At 40.2% G+C, this 21,739-nt stretch overlaps 1 non-coding gene across 1 annotated transcript; it reads left to right on the forward strand.

The window, feature by feature from the left end:
- Positions 1-1,637: 1,637 nt before the first annotated feature.
- On the forward strand, positions 1,638-1,711 carry TRNAT-AGU (transfer RNA threonine (anticodon AGU)). Its single transcript has one exon. It is a non-coding gene; the product is annotated as a tRNA-Thr (tRNA).
- Positions 1,712-21,739: the final 20,028 nt, after the last annotated feature.

Raw genomic sequence — 21,739 nt, forward strand, 5'->3', positions numbered from 1 at the left:
ATTTGTAAAGGAACTTTTGGGCACTGAGGGTAAGTTCTGGTTCATGCTTGACATGATGCAGCACAAATGAATTCTGTGTAATAAAGGCTCTCTAGGAGCATAGTATTTTTCCTACCCTTTCTTAGGAGTAACCCTGAAAGGATTACATCTATTCAGTATATATAAGAATGCTAAATAATAAAATATTAAGTATTTAAAAATGTTTGGAAACCTTATTCCTAAAACCAGCCTTTTCAACCTTTCCTTTTAAAAGGAGCTTAAAGTGGGGATAATAGTTGGAATGGGGCATGTGACAGTCTGGAATGCAGTTAAGCTATGGAAACAAAGAAATCCAAGTAGGTAGATCTTTTTCCCCCTTGTTTAAATTATGTGAATTGTGTAACAACAATTACACTTGAATCCAAGGTTAAACTAAAACTGTTTCAAGGGAATAGTCTGTCTTGTACAGATTTGTGGCTTTGAATAAATATTACATGATAAATCATAAAACTTTTCCAGCATTCTTTCCCTCTTTACTCGTTTTGTTACAGAGGTTCAGAGAAAATGCAGTGTCTGTGCTCCTATGTTTGTGTGTTTTTTAAACAGATCACATAAAATATGCATGTTTTATAGCTGAATTAATTTGGCTTTAATGTAGTTAGTAATACTGAATTAATTTGTGTGTTAGAAAAGATTAGTCCTAAAATAGTTGTTATATTAAAATTGGAAGTGTTTCTTTCTTTACCCATTTCAGCTGGAAAAAACAATACTCCATTTTTTTTTTCCACGGAAACAGTTTAAAAAACAGTTGCTTTACAGAGGCTTGGTTCATTTTGCATTAGTAACGTGAACAGGTTGGGGATTTTCTTTTGAATGAATCCTTTTTCTATTTTCCAAATTGAGAAGAACAATGAATTCTTACTTTCAACTTTTAATAAAACCAGTTTTATTAGTTACTGCTGGTTTCTGTCCATTACCATCACCTGTTTAGTGCTTGGGTGCCATGCCAGTCAACTTGCCTTCAGCCCTGAACTGATCGCCCCTGCAGCAGCAGGCCCCTTCTTCGCAGCACACGTTTTGCAGAGAACGGGTAATTACGGACAATTCACAAGTTGGAGCTTTGTCTGCATTTTTCTGGCTTTTGTACCCCTGTAGTCTGACTAATGCCCTAGGTCGCTGTTCTTACCTGATGATAAAACCGTAAGGCTGTTTTAGGCTAAGTCAGTGTGGCTGCCTTTCCGTAGGAGCTATTGTACGAATAGCATCTGTACTTCCACAGAATCCCAGAGTGGTTTGGGTTGGAAGGGACCTTAGAACTCATCCGGTTCCCAGCCGCTGCCACGGGCAGGCACACCTCCCACTAAACCGGGTCGCTCCAAGCACCGTCTAACCTGTGCTTGAACACGCTGACGTCGGAGGTACAGCCCCGCGCCGCGCAGCGGGGCCCGCAGGGCAGTGCCGCGGCCGCTCCTTCCCGGCTGCTCCCGGCGGTAGCTCCACCCCTGCCCACCTGGGCCGGAGCTGGGCCCACAGCCGGGCTCAGCCGGCCTGCGAGGGCGGCCCGGCAGCGCTGCTGGCGGGACACCGGGAAAGGGGCGGACGCCGGGTCATCGTCACGTCGATGCAGTAGGGCCTGGGAGAGAGACCGATTGCCGCCCGGCGCCGTGGCTTAGTTGGTTAAAGCGCCTGTCTAGTAAACAGGAGATCCTGGGTTCGAATCCCAGCGGTGCCTGTGCGGGGAGGTCATTTACCTTTTGTGTGCGGGGAGGGGCGCGGAGCCGTAGCTGCATGACCGTTAGGTTAGGGTCAAAAAAGACCATTATACAGATGAAAATCCGGGCACTGTTGGGACCCCCACCTGCGGCTCGGTGTCCGTGAAGCCTGTAGGAAAATCACCTTCTCAAATTTATCCTCCTTCTCGTCTCCAGATTGTCAATAGCCTCTCAGTTAGGTCAGTGAATTTTTTTTTTAACCCTGTTATTGTCTGATTGAGCATATGATGATGAGGTGTCTGATGTTGAGGTGTTCGTCACCCATCAGGACCAAGATGTACCTGTCACATTCTCTTACACGTGTCACATAAAGCTTGGCTTTCCCAAGTAGAAGGGGTAATTGACACTGTGCTGTCCTCCACGCGATTAGTGGCACAGCCTAGGACTGGAAGGCTTTCCTTGACATCTTGAAAATTCTGCCATGTTAGGCTTGTGAAGTAGGTTCAGAGAAATTATTCCAAATTTGTGTTACTGTAAACAGCAGAAACCAGAGAATCCATCCTCAGATCTAAAACCAAAAGGCTTAAAATCCATTAATGCAAGTCCCAGCTTTAGCAGCCAGATCCTCAGGTGTTTTCTGGGGCTCACAGAACAGAGATAGGAGTAACTGGAAACATGGACATTTGGAGGGTCAGATTTTCAAGACTCAGATCTGCAGTCATATCACAGTTGTCAGTAGCCCCAAATGCAATGTGTAAGTCTTAAGTCCAGGATGAACATCTTGGGTTATAACACCTACCAGCAGGAATCTTTCTTTGAGTAGTAGCCGTTGCAAAAATGCAATATTTGCATATTTGCATTTTTATTTTTAATGTGAGCTGAATAAGCTTCCTTCTCCTGCTCCTCACCCAAATGTTACACCATCATGTCGATAACCAGTGAAGCAAAGCAGTTGTACTCTAAATAATCATGTCACCAGCTGCTCTACAATACAGCCATTGGTGCTTGTAGACCCCTTGCCCTTATGCTACTGGTTATTTTCAATTTTGTATTTGATAATACACACCTCATCAAGTGTGATTGCTTTAGTTCTCAGCAAGCAAGAGCACGCCTGGTCAGACTGGCCTTGTGCGTTGAGGGACATACTCTTTGCTCCTCAGCTGCTCTTTGGCTCTGGACATGCTGCTCTTCACTTTGATCTCTTTTGCCATCTGCAAAATTACAATACTTACTGATCTTACAGGATTGCTGGGAGAGTTAATTAATGTTTCATGAAGCACTTTGAGCTTTTGGATAAAATCAATATGATTAAAGCCGTGGTTTTATTTTTCTTCTCTGAAGCTCAGTCTTTCTGCAGTTAGGTCATGCTGGTACCAACCCTCTGCGATAGTGCTGGCAATGTTCACAGGTGCATTTGGATGGTTTCTGGGAAGAGGGGTCTGACTTCATCTCATTGATGGGGTAGAAAATCAACTTGCAGATACAACTTGGAAGGGTTTAAATAAAAGTGTTCATTGGAAATGTAGTATGTAGGACAGTTTTAGTCATCTTGTTGAAGGTGCTTATTAGCTATTCAGATTACTGTATGCTTATCTGCAGAAATACATGTAATACTTGTTTTTACAGGCTAGTGATTTTCCATCAAGATACTTTTCATATTTTAATCTCTAAACTAGTGCAGCATTTTATATGAAGGTATGTGATTATTACATTGATGTAATATTGATATTGCCTGAGAAGAGATAAATAAGAGGTAGCTTATGATGAGTATTTAGAAAATACTTAAAAATTCTTCTAATTGTAAAAAATGCCAGTTTTTTGATCCCAAGCCTAAACCAAATGGCCACAGTCTGTAAGAAAGAAGGGCACATCCCATATTGCTTGGAGAACATTCCTATAATGACTGCCACCATCAAATGGAACTACTTAATACCTGGTAAAGACAGGGAATCTTTGCAATTTAAGTATGATAAATATAATCTTTTGTAAAAGCTATTATAGGGGTTCACATATGACCCTGGCCAATCCATATGATAGACACAAATCCCTAGAACTGGTAATTGTGCTTTGGTCCTTTTATTCACAAACCATACACTGCTCAACATTTTTAGAGCTGTAACAAATCTCTGAAATCAAGGTGGAACCAAAGAATAATTGCCACTAGAAAGTATGCTGTTTGGTTATTTAACCTGGGAAAGCAAATCCACCTGCCTTTGAAAATCTGGGATAAAGTAAATGATGTGAGTTCTTGAACAGTAACTGTTTGGGTCCTCTCTGTGCGCTTTACACAGGTAATTTAACTGTGATTTTCCATCTGGAATAGAAAAGACCACATTTCTGGGCTTTAATGAAAGCCTTAAAAATTACCTTGGAATGAATAAATAAAATATCTTTTTGTGTATGTAGTTGGAAGAGAATTTTGTGTTCTAGAAGTTTCTCATGCTTTGTCCCACTGGTGTCAAATTTAGTGAGGTGAAAAAGAGAGAAACAAGGCATCTGACTACTTGTATTTTCACAAATAAGTATGTTTCCTTTTGTTTTCTAACAGCAGCTACAGCTCTGGAAAATGTATTCTAACTGAATATTTACTTTTTAAATAGGAGACTAAGGTATTGAAATAACTGTGCGTTATAGAGCTCTGGACTGGGGCAGGTGACTTTTAAAGCTCAGGAACTACATTTTGAGAGGTGTCAGTTCAGATTCTAGCTTTGTTCTCAGCTGCTGTTGCTGTTGCAGGTTTTCTCTTTTGGTGTCTAACTGACATGATTTGAACACTTAGTATTTGATTTGCATGTGTGAGGTGTACACCAGTGGTGGAAAAGGATGATGTATTGGCATACTTTGACTTAACCACAGCATATACTGTATCTCTGAGGAGCTGTAGGGTAATAAATTTAAGTTATCCTGGTAAATATATTTTTAATAAGACTTTACATTAGACAGTTGCCTAAAATTCCATAATTTGTTCCTGTCAGTGATTTGTATCTGAATTAGGAGCACGAACAAAGCCCATTCTTGAAAATCAGCTGCTTAGGTTCTGTCAAGGTGCTATAGAAGAGTAACAAGTAAAGTAATATCTAAACAGCTTAGCATTTATGTAAAAATAATGCGAAATGGTGATATTAAACTCCAGTTTTTGACATTTAAAAGAACTATTAAAGTGGCAGGAATTGCTCTAGATGTTTAACTTCTGTGCTATTGTGACTAATTTCTTAGAGGAGTTTCATAACCAGCTTGTGCTGTGAAATTGCATCCAAAATTTAACTACAGTCAAAGTGACCCTGTGCTACTCACTCAATGAAGTTTAGCAAGTTAAATATCACTTAAGAAAATGACTATACTCGAATCAGACCAAAGGTGCATCTAGTCCAGTTTCCTCTCCATAACTATGGCAAATGGCATGTCTAAGGTAGAATGTAAGTATAGGGCAGACATGCAGTGATATTTTGCTGGAATACCCTACCAGCTCATGGTCTTGAACTCTTATGTACAGACCCAATCAAATTTAATTTTTCATTTCTCCATGTCTGTGAGTAGGAAGAAGTGAAGTGACTCCTGCAGGCAGATGTGCATATTGGAGACATCTTTGTCATAGGGACAGTTGCCTAAAGAAGGAAAATATTAGAGGCAGTCAAATGTTTAGTGGCTGTTTATTGCAGCAGTGACTTTAGGCTTAGGGGAAGATACTTTCTAGTTTGCCTGTGGGCTGGCATTGCTGCCTGCAGCTTATTCACAAAGATTTGGGTGAAAGTGTTTGATGAAAATATGGAGTGAATCCACATTGCCTGTTAACCCCACTTTGTAAGACTGCCGTTTCGTGTTTCCTGACATGCTGTTCTGTGATGTGTCCTGCTTCATCAGACATGTCCAGTTACCCAGTGTCATGCCTGTATAATGTGATGTGATGTATGTGTCATGAAAGGATTTGCCAGAGTGTAGTATGTCAGCTCTGAACTTTGAGGACAGACTTGGGGATGAACTGTTTGGGATACCATAGTCTATATATTGTAAAACAAAGACATTTCCAGTTATTGCTTTGCTGTTTGTAGAAAATATTCATATGGATGGTTTAATTTGTAAGTAATTCACAGAAATGATACCCGTTACTTGCAAGCATGTTGTAAGATTTTAGTTTTCTGCTCTTACAATGTAAGCAATGACATTAAAGCATTTTACTGTGAAGAAAGTACTTGCTCCATCACCCAGCAGATCAGTCCCTCGTGTGTATTCTGCTTTTATTTACAGTCCAGATATTTCGGGAGGTAGAACTGGCCAGTGAACTCTAGAGACAGATATCCCATAGAGGTCACTTAAAAGACAGCAAACACAACAGAGGCATCAGCAAAGAGAGTAAGAGATGAGCACTGAGCAGTTTAGATTCTTCCTATTAAAGATCTGTTACTCCATTCTCAAGTCAGCCCAGCGCATAAGTATACCTGAACAGGAAAGAAAAAAACAGGGTTTTGAAAGCTTGGATGTATTTCAGTTCAGAATGAAAACTAAGATTCTTCAAGGACGGAGACGTGTTAGCTAGGAAATTGTAAGTTATGTGCTTTCTGCAGCAAAATGGCGAATTTTCCACCCAAAAGTCCACAGCCCCAAAATATGGGGTTTTGTTGGACCAGTAGGAGAAGTGAGGTGGCTTCTTTGGTTCTTTGGTTCTTTGACCACTCTGAAAAATGTTATTTCATTAGCCACACCTGGCTAATGTTCAGAAGTTTACTATCTTGAAGGAGTTTTCACTTCTCATGTTTTAAAGTGTACGCTGCCTATCTTGTCAATTTGGATTTGTTTTATTAGATAGTGAAGCCATTACAGTTAGTTTATTTTCAGCTCAACCTTCTATTTCTGTTCCTGTAGGGTATAAATGAATTAACAAGTGTATATACATAAAAGTTAATTTTTATCTCTTTGTGTAGGAATAATACAGATTTGAAAGCAATACAGCCTGATACCACAGGAGACCCATGTTCTAAGTGTGATCCAGGTACTGTAAAGATGGACTTTGCAGTAAGAAATACATGCTGGTAAAAATTTTGCCTAAAGCTTTCTTATGTGTCTATAGCCTTACTGCTCATTTTGAGAAGTATTTTAAAAGCAATTACCTTGAGCAAAGGGAAGCATTGTTAACACCTGTGAAATAAAATCTGCAATATTAAGGCCTCCTACATGTAACATTACTTTTTCACAGAATCCCAGACTGGTTTGGGTTGGAAGAGAGCTTAAAGCTCATCCAGTTCCTGCCACGGGCAGGGGCACCTTCCACTAGAGCAGGTTGCTCCAAGTTCCGTCCAACCTGGCCTTGAACACTGCCAGGGATGGGGCAGCCACAGCCTCTGTGGTTGACCTGTTCCAGTGCCCCACCACCCTCACAGGGAGAAAAAAATTCCTAATACCTATTTTTTGCCAAAGAGTCTTTGAATTCTCAAATGAGTTGAAATTTAGTATATTTTGCAGGTATGTATTAATGGCTGTGTTTTTTTCTCAGTCTCTGTACATCTGTCTCATTATGATTAAGGTTGCAAGGTGCAGATGTGGCAGATAGCCCTATGGAACATGCAGTACAATCCCTGCAGGCAAGTGCTTTGCTCTGGGTTCATCTGCCTGAGCCTTGTTCTAGCACATTGCCTTTCTAATCCTGCAGATGTAAGATTGAACAGGCACATGCCTACTAGTAATGTGGTTGTGGGAATTCCTGTTTCAGGCATTGAAGAGGCTAGCGTGCAAGTTATAATGTGTTCAGCAATAACAAAAAAGCCAGCAACTTATGCTTGGTTTAAGTAATTTGAAAGGTAACACCTGAGGTACATGAAACATAGAATCATAGAATGGTTTGGGTTGGAAGGGACCTTAAAGCTCATCCAGTTCCAGCCTCCTGCCATAGACCAGGTTTCTCAAAGCTCCATCCAGGGAGGCATCTGTCTATCCTTGCAACAGGTCTTTTCTTCCCTTCAAAAAAAACAATCGTTAGGTTATGACTGAGGTTTAAATATGCAAGGATATTGTTAATATTAGGTGGTGAGGTAATCAAGAATTGAGCTCACTGACGTCAATGGCAGAACTCTCACTGACTGTGCTGTAGTCAGGTTTTCATTCAATAAAAAGGTAATAAAGAATGATTCATATGAAGGGAGGAAAAGATGAATCAACCCAAACTGTGTGGGTAGAGGTTTTCCTGTGTTACTAACTCTTCAGTGCTATAAAAACAAGGTCCGTCCTTATCTGCTGTAGTATTTATGATTATTCTTCACGAACACATGACTAAACACAATTAGCCCTCATGTTATTCCTGCTAAAGTGTGTGTCAAGCTATCATTATCATCAGTGGCAAACTGGAGGGCTGAGTTTTTCTGGAAATGTCTTGATAATATTTTAACACAAGAAGTATTTTGAAATTGTCTAAATTATGTTTTTTTAATGACAAAAAGGTTGATTACATATTGTTTCTATAGATTGTTTTAAAACATGTTCTTTTTAGTATGTATACTATATTAATTAAAAATCTTTCTCCCTTTTTCTCCAATGATAGCAAAATGTAATGATTGAAACTATCATCAAAGCAAATAATGTTCATTTCTGCCTGTAATTTCATTTGACTTCTCTCACTGAATGAATATACTAGAACATCATAGCCCAGAAATAATTTATTGCAGTGTCCCTAATAATTATGGATTTGGGTTAATATTTGAAAAAGTGCCTGATATAAACTATTCAGTTAACTTTGTGTGTTTGTTTGAATTATTTGTATTATTATGAATTATATGTAGTGCTTCTCTGTTAGAATAAATACTTACTGTCAGTAACAGAAATTGTCAAATAACATGCTAAGTCAATTCTGTTTAGCTACTATTTTCAGGACCAGACTTTCTTTTTTTTTCTTTTTAATTAACATTTTAATTTGCATGTCATTTTCAGGCAAATCAGAGTCACTCAGGATTTTTCTCTGCTATGGGTTATGCTCTTTTATTCAGTACTTCTCGTGCTCATTTATTTTTTTTTTATATAGTAAACATGCATTGATACACTATCTTAATTGATCAGGGTACCAATATCCTATTGTTTCTCTACCTGTAAAGCAGCTGAAATCCTAGTACTGCAATGGTGCAGACTGTTCAAGTACAGGTATCACATGACATCCTTTTCTTCTGCCTCAGAAAATGTATCCAAGGTATTTCTAGCAAATTCCTAAAACAAAACTAGAATATGTAATGTTTGCATATTGAATAAATAAAAAAGCTCAAGATTTTTACTTCTTGGCTCCAACCTGCTGCAAAAATAATCGGGTCTCTCTGTTCTGCAGTTCTTTACTACCCAGAAAAATAAACCATTTGAGGAATAATTAGCTTGGGGCACTTGGTCAAAATGAGTGTAATGTCTTGGTTGCCATGGCCAAAATCTGCCCCTGTTCTAAAACTACATGTGCTCCTCTGACATTATTTCCCATTAGGTCAATTGCCATTTCTTGTGGTGGTCTCTCTGGCTGTAGTCTGTGGAAATTGAACCTGGAAGATTAGGGAAGAATTAATGAATTAGTAGTTGCAAATGCTAGTCTGAAATTATTTAGCAAGATTTAGCATATTTCTTAAAAAGGTGTCAGCACGACCCATAACACTGTAGTTTAGATCCAGTGGTTCAAATCTGGCGTTACATGGCTAGAAAAAAGAGAAGGATTAAGTTACTTCTTTTGATACCATCTTGTTGAATCTCTGGCTTAATAATTTCCAAATGATTTCACATAAATTGATTATGCAGCTACTGCTGGTTTCCACATTTCAGCAACTCTGAATGCAGAGCCCTCTGGAGAGCATAAAAATAGATTTGGGGCTTTAGGCCTGCCTGACAGTGATCATAGCAAATTTGGCTGCAGAGCTCTTGGTTGGTACTGTACAACCTGAAATTGATCCAGACCTGTGCTCTGTGTCTGTTCTTCCCTGTGAAGAACTTCAGGAAGAATATTCAGTAATGACCAGTGGAGTGAAAACTGCCAGTAAGGAAGTGAACATTCTTTGTACAGTAAATACAAATATTTCTGATACAAAGAGATATTTTGGTAATATTAAAATTGTGAATGCTTGAGCATCAAGATTTATATTTTTTTTGCATTAACTTCTTGATCCCTGAAGTCTGGACGTTACAAAGCTTTGAAGAAATTCTAACAAGCTCTTCTGTGCTGGAATGCATCAAGTAAATTGCCTGCAAATATGGCTAGACCTGTGCTGAGCTAAATGTGAGCACTGCAGTGAGCAATTGTAATTGTTTCCAACGAGGATTACTGTACTTTCGGTAAACCTATGGACACAGGATGAAATATTTAAAATTGCTTAGCACATAAGTATTTGCTAGTGTGCCTTGCTTTTGAGAAATGGGAAACCTTTGTGATTCATACCTCTATGTCATTGCAATCAGTGGGCACTGCTTTGCCATTAAGGCCGACGAATGTAGGATGAAGAACAAATTAACTAATCAGAATACAAAAGTTCCTTGCAAGAGAGGAGACCAGAATAATTGAATCTGTGATTGCTACAACCTGTGGCTGTGGGAATGGATTAATGCCATGTTGGCTAATGAAGCAGTGGTATTAAATATTATCTCTTTGGATCACTATTTTTTTTCAAGCTAGTACACCACCATTTTTATGGACATAAATTGTGTAGTTTATGGACATATTTTTTGTGTAGTTAGAGCAGAAGAGCATTGTGTAACTAAGATTAAAAAATAATTATTGTGATTACTGTCACTAAAGTAAGTTGACAAGCTGCTGTAGCAGAATACTGTTTTAAAATGCACAGGTTTTCAAAGTTGCATGAAAATTACACGTGAGCTGCCATATTTTTAGAACTCAACAGCATGAATGCATAAAACTATTTTTGTTCATTTGTTCTGAGATGGTCTGTGAATAATGATCAGTTTATAAAAGCTAGTTGTAGTGAACTCCCAAAGCAACTGGTTGGTTGAGTTGGTAACTAAAAAATCAACACAACCTGTCAATAAATGATTCTCACAAAGTGAATACAAACCTAAGTATAACTAAATACCTACTATATCATTCAAATAGGCTTTAAAACTGGTTTAATCTTCACAGCACCTCCCCAGACATGGATAAACCAAATAATATGCTGCCATGGGAAAAAGTGCCATAACGAAGGATATTTGCACACTGATAGCTGTAAATGCATATGCCAATCTGGGAATTTCTGAGGTATGTATATTGTATTAACTTGAACTCCTCTCAAATCTATACAAGATCAGGATACTTTTCTGTTAGCTACGTTTAATTTAGAATTTGTGACCCTGCTGGTTCCTAGACTGACTGCTTTCTAACAGAATTCATAAATGTGTAATATATAAACAGAGAGAAACTCATGTATAAATTTGTTTTATTGTTGCCTGTTGCTATAGTTTCCCCCCACCCTCCCAGCTCCTTTGGAACATCTGTTTACTTTTGAGATTTCACAGACAAAGAACTCTGTACAAAAATGATTTATTTAGGTTTTCCTAATAATAGGAATTAAAGGATTTCTTATAATTCTGATTTTAAGTAGGTACCATTTTGTATCATTTCTGTTCATCTGCCTACTGATCAGATACTGATGGATATTCTCTCAAGTTATTCTGTTGCATTTGTTTCCATTTTATTTCCTCCTTTCTGTTAAAATAATACTTTTCATTAATTTAGTTGGCTTCTCTGTCTGGCACCTTCATCTCCCACTCTATTAAGGGAATAACTGGAATGTTTTGACAGCCATGTAGCTATCAGGGAAAGGATGACATCTCAGGGCAATAGTGCATGCAGCCATGCTCCCTTGCCCTCAAGGATAAATAAACAGCTGTCAGCTCGAGGGAGTACCATTGATCCCGTGTGAGAGTTTGATGCATATGGAAATGATCTCAGATGACTCTACCTTCAGAAAAAGGGAAATGCAAGGGCAGGAATTTTCTCACATTTTCCTTGACATTTTTCTTATTTTTATTTTATTTTTTCTCTCCAGGCACACTTACAGACAGTGTGTGTCTGAATCCACAGGGCTGCTGTCTTGTTCATTCCACTACCTTCTTACTATGTGGTTCTTACACGATTGTTGCTGTGATTTTTTTCTCTTCACATTCTTCAGCCCATTTCCTACAGGCTCTCCTTTTATTTCCATGCTTTTGGTTGAGCATAAAACTGGCATTGCTGCATAGGCTGAGCCACAGTTAAGGGGTATATTGGGTTACAGGGTTTTCTCTATACAAAAGAAAATCTGACTTTTCGTGGTTTTAAGCTCCACTGAAGGTTGTAGCAGCTTTGATTCTTCTGTAAATCTTTGACAATAGTTTTGCTCCATGGTTTATGTTTATCTTCTTTTTTTGTTTGTTTTCTTCTCTTTCAGCAATGTGGTCTGAATTAGCATGCTTGTTTATCAAAATGTTACTATTTTTATATAAATGTTTTGCATTAATCAGATAAGAGTTCATTTGCACACTTTAGACAGCTCTCACTGTTTTTTTTCACTGTTCAGTACTAAAACATAGACCAAGCAGCAACAAACAGGGATGAAGTCATTGTACCTTCAGCACAGGTACAATTTCCTTCCTGTACCTAGTACTGCCCACCATCCCTGATGACATGCTACCAGGCTTTGTTTGGGACACTGTTTACACAATAAATACCCATTCTTGCTGTTGCTGCTAATAGTTGGTAAAATCTGTCCTAGGCACATCTTCTGTGAGGTGCCAGAGAGACAGCGTTTGTTTACTCAGTATGACACAGCAAATAAAGAAGAGCTTTCTGTAGCATGGAAACATACCTCATGCCTTAGTAGCACTGGACTCAACATGTCCTGTATCCCTTTCATGGTGCATATTGGCACACAGTCTGCACAACGATCTGACATTCACATGAGAGCACATGTTAGTATTTCTGTTTCCTGGTGCTTTAAACCTGTGTTGACTTTTAGTGAAGGTAGCTGAATAGATTATTGTCCTGATGAACCAGTACACTGTCATCCTCATGTCCTTGTTAATACAATATGAAGAGTCTAAAATAGGGAGACTTTTGTAGGTGAGCTCCTGTGTTCCTTTATATCCTTTCTTATTCTTCCTGTGGAACAGCCTCACTGATGCATAGCTGCAAATTTTTTCTGTGTTTTCTGTCTATGCATGTTAAGAAGGGCTTTGCAATCATTTGGGAAATAAGATGTAATTTGCTCTTTTATGAAACCAGAAATCACTGTGCTATGAATATGTATTGAGAGAGGAAAAAAAACCCAAAGAGTTGTTAGTACTAATGATTTTAGCTGATTGCGAGGATACTCTCATACCACAAAATCATTAGGATTTCTAAAGCTGTGTGGGGTGTTGTGGTTAAGAAGTGCAACGCTTTGTGCAGAATGGGCTTAACAGAAATTTATACTTGAACACAAGCCCCTGGAACTTCAAAAATATAACTATAGTTATATTTTAGTAGACAAGTGTCTACTAGTGTCACTAGTGTTAGTGACAATCCCTGGGGCAGGTAGAACACAAGTTACATTCTCTAGGGCCAAATAATGCCTCTAAGGAAATGTCTGGGTCAAATTTTGATGAAAAAGAGTAGGCATAGCAGCTAGGTTTTAGGTATTGGTAACAAAATGAGTAGTAGGGAAAAAAAAAATAGTTGAAAATCATTTAGTTGTCAATGAAACATGAGAAGCCTGGTTATCCTTACACTTTGTTGTGCTTTTCCTGCTGAACTGGTAGTGGGACACAAGTGAAATGGCAGTCTCTAATAATTATTCTGGATAGTATAGACTATAAATAGTGGGTTTACACTGGAATTGCTGCAGTGCTCTGAGTCCGGTTCAGAATGGTACTGTGGGCATTGCAGTGGTTTTACCCAGGTGCTTGTAGGTGAAACGGCAGAGCACCAGCTCCGAGTTACCTGCTCAAATGTCAACTTGCTGGATGCCATGGTCTGGCTAATTTATACCAGTCTTAACTCTTTGCACAAGTCTTCCAGTCATAAGAATGGGTGCAAGACAGCTCTGAAAATTATTAGTGTTCCCAGCCAACGGGTAATGTTACACCAGGGAGCACTTTTGAGGCTGGCAGTGGGAACATGACAGGGTAGCGTGATAGGGAAGCAGCTCTGCAGCCTCTCCATCTGCGCTGCAGTTGTTTCCAGCTCTTCTCCACACAGTACAGAAGCCAGGCACTGAACTTGTTTGAAGGTCTCTGTTCAGCACCATTTATATGTTTTGGTTTTCCATGCACGCTCAATTTTAGATTGATTTGATGCCTGATTGTGTGCAACACCTTATTTAATTTCTGTTATTTTTGGGGTGTGTTTTGGCTTGTTGTTTGCTTTTTTTTTAAAATATAAACAAAACCTACAGAATTGGAGGCTGGAAGCAACCTCATGTGGCTATTTTCATCTGCTGTGATAACAATATGCATACTGCGCAAAGAAAATATTTGTTCTCTTCCTAGGAGATAGTTTTTACGCACATTCATTGCGTTCATCCTGTAACAAGGCTCTTTTATATTTCTAATGCCAATCTGTTTGATCTCCTACTTAAATTCTAAAATAAGTATGTAGTAATTCATGCAGCTAGTGTATGTTTGGCTAAGAATTTTGACTCACGATTGTTTCGTTTTCTTACATAGAAAAGAAGTAATATAGACAACTTCAGGCCTTGCTGAGTCCATTATTTCCCTTAATATCTGTATGTGAAGGGAATCTGAAAACACATTTGTATGCCTGAAACATGATTCAGCCTTATTTTGGCATTGTTCTATCATTTACAAGCAGAAGAAATTCACTTCTGAGTTACTTTAGCCCTCATTTACTGAAGATTGTGTATGTTGAGGAGAACAGTAAATCTTTTAATGACTCCAGCTACCTGAGTAAGTCCCTAACATAACCAAAGCATGAAACGATTTATCATAAACTAAATTAAATCATCCAAACTCAGCTCATCAGGAACAGGCAGAAGAGAGAAATCAATTTAGCATGTTAGTAGATCAGGGAACTTGCTATTGTCTTGCAGTGCTTTTCTAGTATGTAGATAATAAAACCCAACATCACCACAGTTTAAATCAATCCAAATATAGTTATTAAATGATAAAGTCACTGGGGAGGTATGTGTGGTGTTGAAATAGCCTTTTACTGTAGAGTCACAAGTGGAATAAATTTGTAGGAACTTGTTGTATCTGTGTAAGCTGCAGAACCTGTGTGCAGCATGGGTACACAGAGGTTCTGGGAAGGTGCTCAAAGGATCCCAGGACATGGAGCTGGGGAGTGTGCTGCAGGCAGCAATAGGTATTGGCAGGGGATAGGTGAGAGCCTTGTGAAACAACCAACATAATTATTGGCCTAATACAGAGTCATAAGGTTACACTTTTAAAACTGAGTCAGGCTGAAAATATTTAAAGGCAAAAAGGAGAAATAAAGAGGTGCTGGTGCTGGCCTGGCTGTGTCCCTTTCAGGTGATCAGATGACTTGCAGTCCAGTGGAGCTTACTGATAAAGTACACCTTCAAATTTTGATAAGGAACCTTGTTAAACTTCCTCAAATAATTTCTGTAAGGATTAGAAATGAAGTCTAATGATCTTCTCTTAATTATGCTGCATGTTTCAAAACTCTGATCTCAATAACACTGTTACATAAAAACCTGATCCATTAATTTACTTAATGGAGCAGGTTATGTAAACCTTCAGTTTTCTTAAGAGAGCTAAGTTACAAGTTAAAAAAAGAAAAATTAAGATGCAATTAATGCTGCCTTGATAGTAGGTACAAAGACAACTGAACCCTTTTAAAACAGAATGTTTTTATTTTATTTTTCAAGCAATTACCCTAATGTAATTGCTACTCAGTCTGGTCTGCTTGATACAAAATCAAAATTTCATTGAAAATTCAGAGTGTCACAGAGGAGTATCATCACAGCTTTGCGCTGTCTTTGGAAAAATGCCTGTTATTGGTGATCTTGTTATAGTATTCTTCTATCAAGCAATTTGGATTTGCTTTCCTGTAATACAAAGTTGCTTATATTTATTCCCATCACATTTCATAAAAGGAATGTGAATTACAATGGCTTTTTTTTTTTTTTTCAGCCGTTTGTAGAATACATGAATAACAAATTCCTAAAGAAGAGTACAGAAAATAGTTCACTGTGAAGTTTAGTGGTCTGTAACGGATCAAGACAGGAATAACGTTAAAGTCAGTGTAGCAGTGTACCCTCGAGAATTTCATTCCCTTTCAGGGAGAGTGTAGTTGTCACTAACTGTAAACTTTATTAAATCCAGCCAGATAGTGTTGTGTGGTGGTGCAATATGAGCCCTTGTAAAAGTAAAACTAGTGGTAAACTACATAAGGTTGGGACAAATAATGTCTCATACCACACTTCATGTTTTCTAACCAGCTTTATTACCAGGTTTCAAAAGAGAACAGTGGTTAAAATATATGGGATCACAGGCTTGCTTATCTGTACATGCTACCTTTGCACTGAAACCCATTTAAGTTGAAAAAGAGAGAAATGTGTAGAAAGAACTTGTGGAACAGGCAATATGATAGTCTTAAAGAAATCTCAACCAAATTAATCTGAAGAAAGAGATGCTTATAAAAGAAGTATAAGCTTTTATGAGTTAGAAAAACTAGACACAGAGGAAACTGATGTGGGAAATGTAATAAAATTGTATGTAGTCAGAGATTACTCACAGGGACAGGATAATGTTGCAAGTTATTTTAACATTTTTAGTACGCATATTGATGAAATCCACGCTCTTTGTAAATACTGCTGTTTCATTTTGTCTTCATCTTCTTGCTGCATATTAAAAATCTTTTTAATATGTAGTCTTTTGATTACACGCAGTAAAACTTTATCAGAGCTTTATTTTGATGGCGTTACATGACTTTTTTTGTGATCCAATTCTGTCCAAAGTATTAAAATGAAAGAATATGCCCATAGTTCCAGCATATACAATGTATAACTTCTACTAATGAAATTTCCTAGAGCTCTCTCCATATCACATATTATGAAATAGGATATGAAGGCTTCAAACTTGGCTTGTGACAGTGGCTTAGCTTGGTGCAGCTCTTCAGTTAAGACATTAAAATGGTCTGCACATTATCCTGAAGCACAGCACCTTGCAGGGGTTCTGCTGGTGATGTTTTCAGGGTGTGTGCTGTACTATGATCGTGACTTACCCTATGCCAGTAGATACAGCACATATATATGTGATTTCACACATAGTTTGCTGATTTGTACATCAATTTGTACATCTACGCTCTTCAGAAAAGACAGGCCCAGCAGACGGGGAGGGGGAGTTGCTATTTACATGAGGGATAGGCTGGAGGGCATGGAACTCTGTCTGGGTACATGTGAGCAGTCCACAGAGTTTGTGGGTCAGCGTTAAAGGGAAAACAGCAATGGGGGTCATTACTGTGGGGATCTGTTACAGAGCGCCTGATCAAGGAGAACCTGTGGATGAAGCACTCTACAGACAGATAGGAAAAGCCTCATGCTGGCAGTCCCTTGTCCTCATGGGGGACTTCAACCACCCTGACATCTGCTGGAAGGAGGGTACGGCCCGGCACAACCAATCCAGGAGGTTCCTCGATTGTGTGGAAGACAACTTCCTTCTGCAAGTAATAGAGGAGCCGACAAGGAGAGGTGCCATGCTTGACCTCGTGCTCACCAACAGGGAAGGGCTGGTTGGAAATGCGACGCTCCAGGGCAGCCTTGGATGCAGCGATCACGAGATGGTTGAGTTTGAGATCCTCAGGACAGTGAGAAGAGCGTGCAGCAAGCTCACTGCCCTGGACTTCAAGGGAGCAGACTTTGGCCTCTTCAGGAACCTGCTTAGTAAGGTTCCATGGGATACAGCCCTAGAGGGCAGGGGGGCCCAAGACTGTTGGTTGATATTCAAGGATCACCTGCTACAAGCTCAGGAGTGTTGCATCCAACTAGAAGGAAGTGCAGCAAGAGGGCCTGGTGACCTCCTTGGATGGAAAAGGAGCTCCTGAGGAAACTTAGAGTGAAAAAAGAGGCTTATAAAAGGTGGAAGCAAGGACAGGCGGCCTGGGAAGAATACAGGGATGTTGTTCAGGAAGCTAGGGACCAGGTTAGGAAAGCTAAGGCCCAGTTAGAATTAAACTTGGCTAGGGATGGGAAAGATAACAAGAAGGGATTCTGTAGCTACATTGCAAATAAAATACTAGGGACAACATGGGCCCTCTCTGGAAGCTATCAGGAGAACTGGCTACACAGGATTTGGAGAAGGCTGAGGTTCTTAATGACTTCTTTGTCTCAGTCTTCACTGGCAAAGGCTCTGACCAAACCACCCAAGTCTTGGAAGGCAGAGGCAGGGACTGTGTGGTGGAAGACCTTGGGCCCGCTGTAGGAGAGGATCTGGTTCGAGACCATCTTAAAAACCTGAATGTGCACAAGTCCGTGGGACCTCATGAAATCCATCCGCGGGTCCTGAAGGAGCTGGTGAATGAAGTTGCTAAGCCACTGGCCATCATATCTGAAACATCATGGCAGTCAGGTGAAGTTCCCGATGACTGGAAAAAGGGAAATATAACCCCCATTTTCAAGAAAGGGGAAAATGGATGACCCTGGGAATTACAGACCAGTCAGTCTCATCTCTGTGCCTGGCAAAATCTTGGAGCAGATTCTCCTGGAAGGCATGCTAAGGCACATGAAAAACAACAAGGTGCTTGGTGACAGCCAGCATAGCTTCACTAAGGGGAAATCCTGCCTGACCAATTTAGTGGCCTTCTGTGATGGGGCTACAGAACTGATGGACAGGGGTAGAGCAGTTGATGTCATCTAACAGGACTTGTGTAAAGCGTTCGACACTGTCCCACACGACATCCTTGTCTCTGAATTGGAGAGACATCAATTTGATGGATGGACCACTGGGTGGGTAAAGAGCTGGCTGGATGGCCGCACGCAAAGAGTTGTGGTCAATGGCTCAATGTCCAGCTGGAGACCAGTAACGAGTGGTGTCCCTCAGGGATTGGTGTTGGGACCAGTCTTGTTCAACATCTTTGTCGCTGACATGGACAGGGGGATTGAGTGCGCCCTCAGCAAGTTTGCCGATGACACCAAGCTGTGTGGTTCGGTTGATACACTGGAGGGAAGGAATGCCATCCAGAGGGACCTTGACATGCTTGTGAGCTGGGCTGATGCCAACCGTATGAAGTTTAACCATGACAAGAGCAAGGTCCTACACCTCGGTGGGAGCAATCCCAGGCACAGCTACAGGTTGGGCAGAGAAGAGATTCAGAGCAGCCCTGCGGAGAAGGACTTGGGGGTGTTGGTTAATGAGAAACTCCACATGAGCCGGGTTCAGTGTGCACTCACAGCCCAGAAACCAACCGTATCCTGGGCTGCATCAAAAGGAGGGACCAGCAGGTCGAAGGAGGTGATCCTGCCCCTTTGCTCTCATGAGACCTCACCCGGAATATTGTGCAGTTCTGGTGTCCTCAACATGAAAAGGACATGGAACTGTTGGAACAAGTCCAGAGGAGGCCACGAAGATGATCAGGGGACTGGAGCACCTCCCGTATGAAGACGGCCGAGAAAGCTGGGGCTGTTCAGCCTGGAGAAGAGAAGGCTGTGTGGAGACCTCATAGCAGCCTTCCAGTATCTGAAGGGGGCCTGTAAGGATGCTGGGGAGGGACTCTTCATTAGGGACTGTAGTGGTAGGACAAAGGGTAATGGGTTAAAACTTAAACAGGGGAAGTTTAGATTGGCTACAAGGAAGAAATTCTTTACTGTGAGGGTGGTGAGGCACTGGAATGGGTTGCCCGAGGAAGTTGTGAATGCTCCATCCCTGACGGTGTTCAAGGCCAGGTTGGACAGAACCTTGGGTAACCTGGTTTAGTGTGAGGTGTCCCTGCCCATGGCAGGGGGTTTGGAACTAGATGATCTTAAGGTCCTTTCCAACCCTAACTATTCTATGATTCTGTGATTCGATGATTCTGTGATTCTATTTCTGTGAACACCTAAGTGTGTGACTGAAAATCAGGACTCAGAATTTTAAGTTAGCCTTACGTGGACACCGAAGTATAAGAAAAATTCTAAATTTGAGAGGGTTTTATCTTAACAAGTTAGTGGCATGGATAGAACCTGCTAAAACAGAATGTGTGTCTGTTGCTTTGCTTTCAGTCCTATCTGGTCTGTTTCAGTGAGATTTAATGGGAATGAGAGATACACTTTTCTCATAATTATAAAAAGGATTAATGTGGAATGTAGAGGTGACTAGATACATTATGACAATAACAGATCACTGAAGAAAAACTCTTTCATGACACATACCATTATTGCTGTTACAGACCCGTAATTTGACGACTACTGCACAAAACCCCAGATTAAATGATTTTATAATCATGAGCCCATTAAAGGTTTCAGAATTGTCTGGTTAGATTAGGAAGAATTTGGTTGTGGATAAACGTGTGTGATTTATTGTGCTACTTAAAAAGGGCACAAACACATGTACTTGTGAAGCGGGCTGCATCTGTACAACAGCTGGGTCTCCTTCATGCTGTGTGTGTGGCCTTCGCACTGACGTGTGAACTTCGTATTGATCCCCTTATGATTTTTGCATCTTTAGCATAGTAGAAGTATTTATTTTAACATGCAGTTCTCTCATCCCAAGTAGACAGGACGTGATACTATTGATCCTCAGGCCAGTCATCCATTAGGCATCCATTAAGATCCAGAGTGATAGACAAATGTGAACTACAATTATTATAATTCTATCAAAGGGCTGCTAAGATAAGGCAGGAGTCTAGCTCAGCGAGGATAAGGATCACGTGAACCCCCAAGATACTACTGTAGCCACACTTTTGTTGAAATAAAAAGGCCTGAAGCAGTATCTCAGTGTGCTGAGAGATGTCCTCTGGTGAACTGTGGTGTTTCCAGACAGTAAATAAAGCCCCTAGCCCTCTGTTTCACCACTCTGCCAGAGTTTTTCACTATCAACAAAAGGAACCAGAGTCTGTGCTTTGATTTTAACGTGTTTTCTACATCCAACATGATCTGTTTCCCGTAGATGCTCCAGAAAGCATCTGTCATCATCACTACCTTAAGATAGTTTCAGCCTGGCCTGGTATTCTCTGTCTTTTCTTTCTTATTCTGGTGTTTCCTTTCCCATGTTATAATTTGGTCTTTTTACTCTATTTCCCTGGCCAAATCTCTGAAACTCTCTGCTGAGTGGATTAATCTTAACAAGATGTGATGCCATGAGCATGACCATGAGCACATACCTCTGTGGTATGGCTGTACTGTAGACACGTTTGAAGGTATTTGCTTAACTGAGCTGTGTGTTTAAAATTACACTCATGAGATTATGGGCAGATGAGGATCATAGTTCTTGTTAGTATTTTTAAACTGCATGGCATCCCAGGCAAATTAAATGTGCTTTTCTGTTGTATTTTAACCGTACAAATAGATCTTTAGGATTGTGCTGTTTTCCTCAATGGAGCACGTGTAATTACCAAATATCTGAACTGTCTGTCTGAATGTGTACATGGGTCTCTGTCAAATGGGCCCTTGGTATGATGTGCTCAGCTGGGTGAGTCACCTGTCATGGGCTTGGGGACCTCAGCTCTACCCCAGCTACTCACTTCCCTTCCGGCACCCACTTTTGTCAATACACCATCTTATTAGCGCTCTTGCACATGCTTATTAACCTGTTTTGGAACCTGATTTAACCTGACTCTTAGATGACAATCAGAAGTTTGAAACAGCGCAAAGCTTTCAATTCAGCATAGCAACTGTAAGTTGTTGCATCTCTTCAGTGAGAGTCACTCACAGAGTTTGTGCTGCTAAAGGGGTGATGTTCAGTGTTAGCAAATGCCGCAGCTTTACCTCAGCATCCCAGTTCCTCTTACTGCTGTCTCTTGCTTTTCTTACTCTTCCCCAGGAAGGCTGTCCTTTCCGTATGATTGCTCTGCCAGTTCTAGTCAGCGAGGAGCTGAACCTGGGCCCACTGATGACAGAGTAACAGAGTTGCTGGTTTTATAACTGAATTGCACCCACCGCAACTTTCCCTGCAGGGCATGTAAGTAACCCTGGGGG

This window comes from Pezoporus flaviventris, unplaced genomic scaffold, assembly GCF_033815535.1.
Source record: "Pezoporus flaviventris isolate CSIRO_AGI_PZ_B2104156 unplaced genomic scaffold, CSIRO_AGI_Pfla_v1 ptg000054l, whole genome shotgun sequence".
Lineage (NCBI taxonomy): Eukaryota > Metazoa > Chordata > Aves > Psittaciformes > Psittacidae > Pezoporus > Pezoporus flaviventris.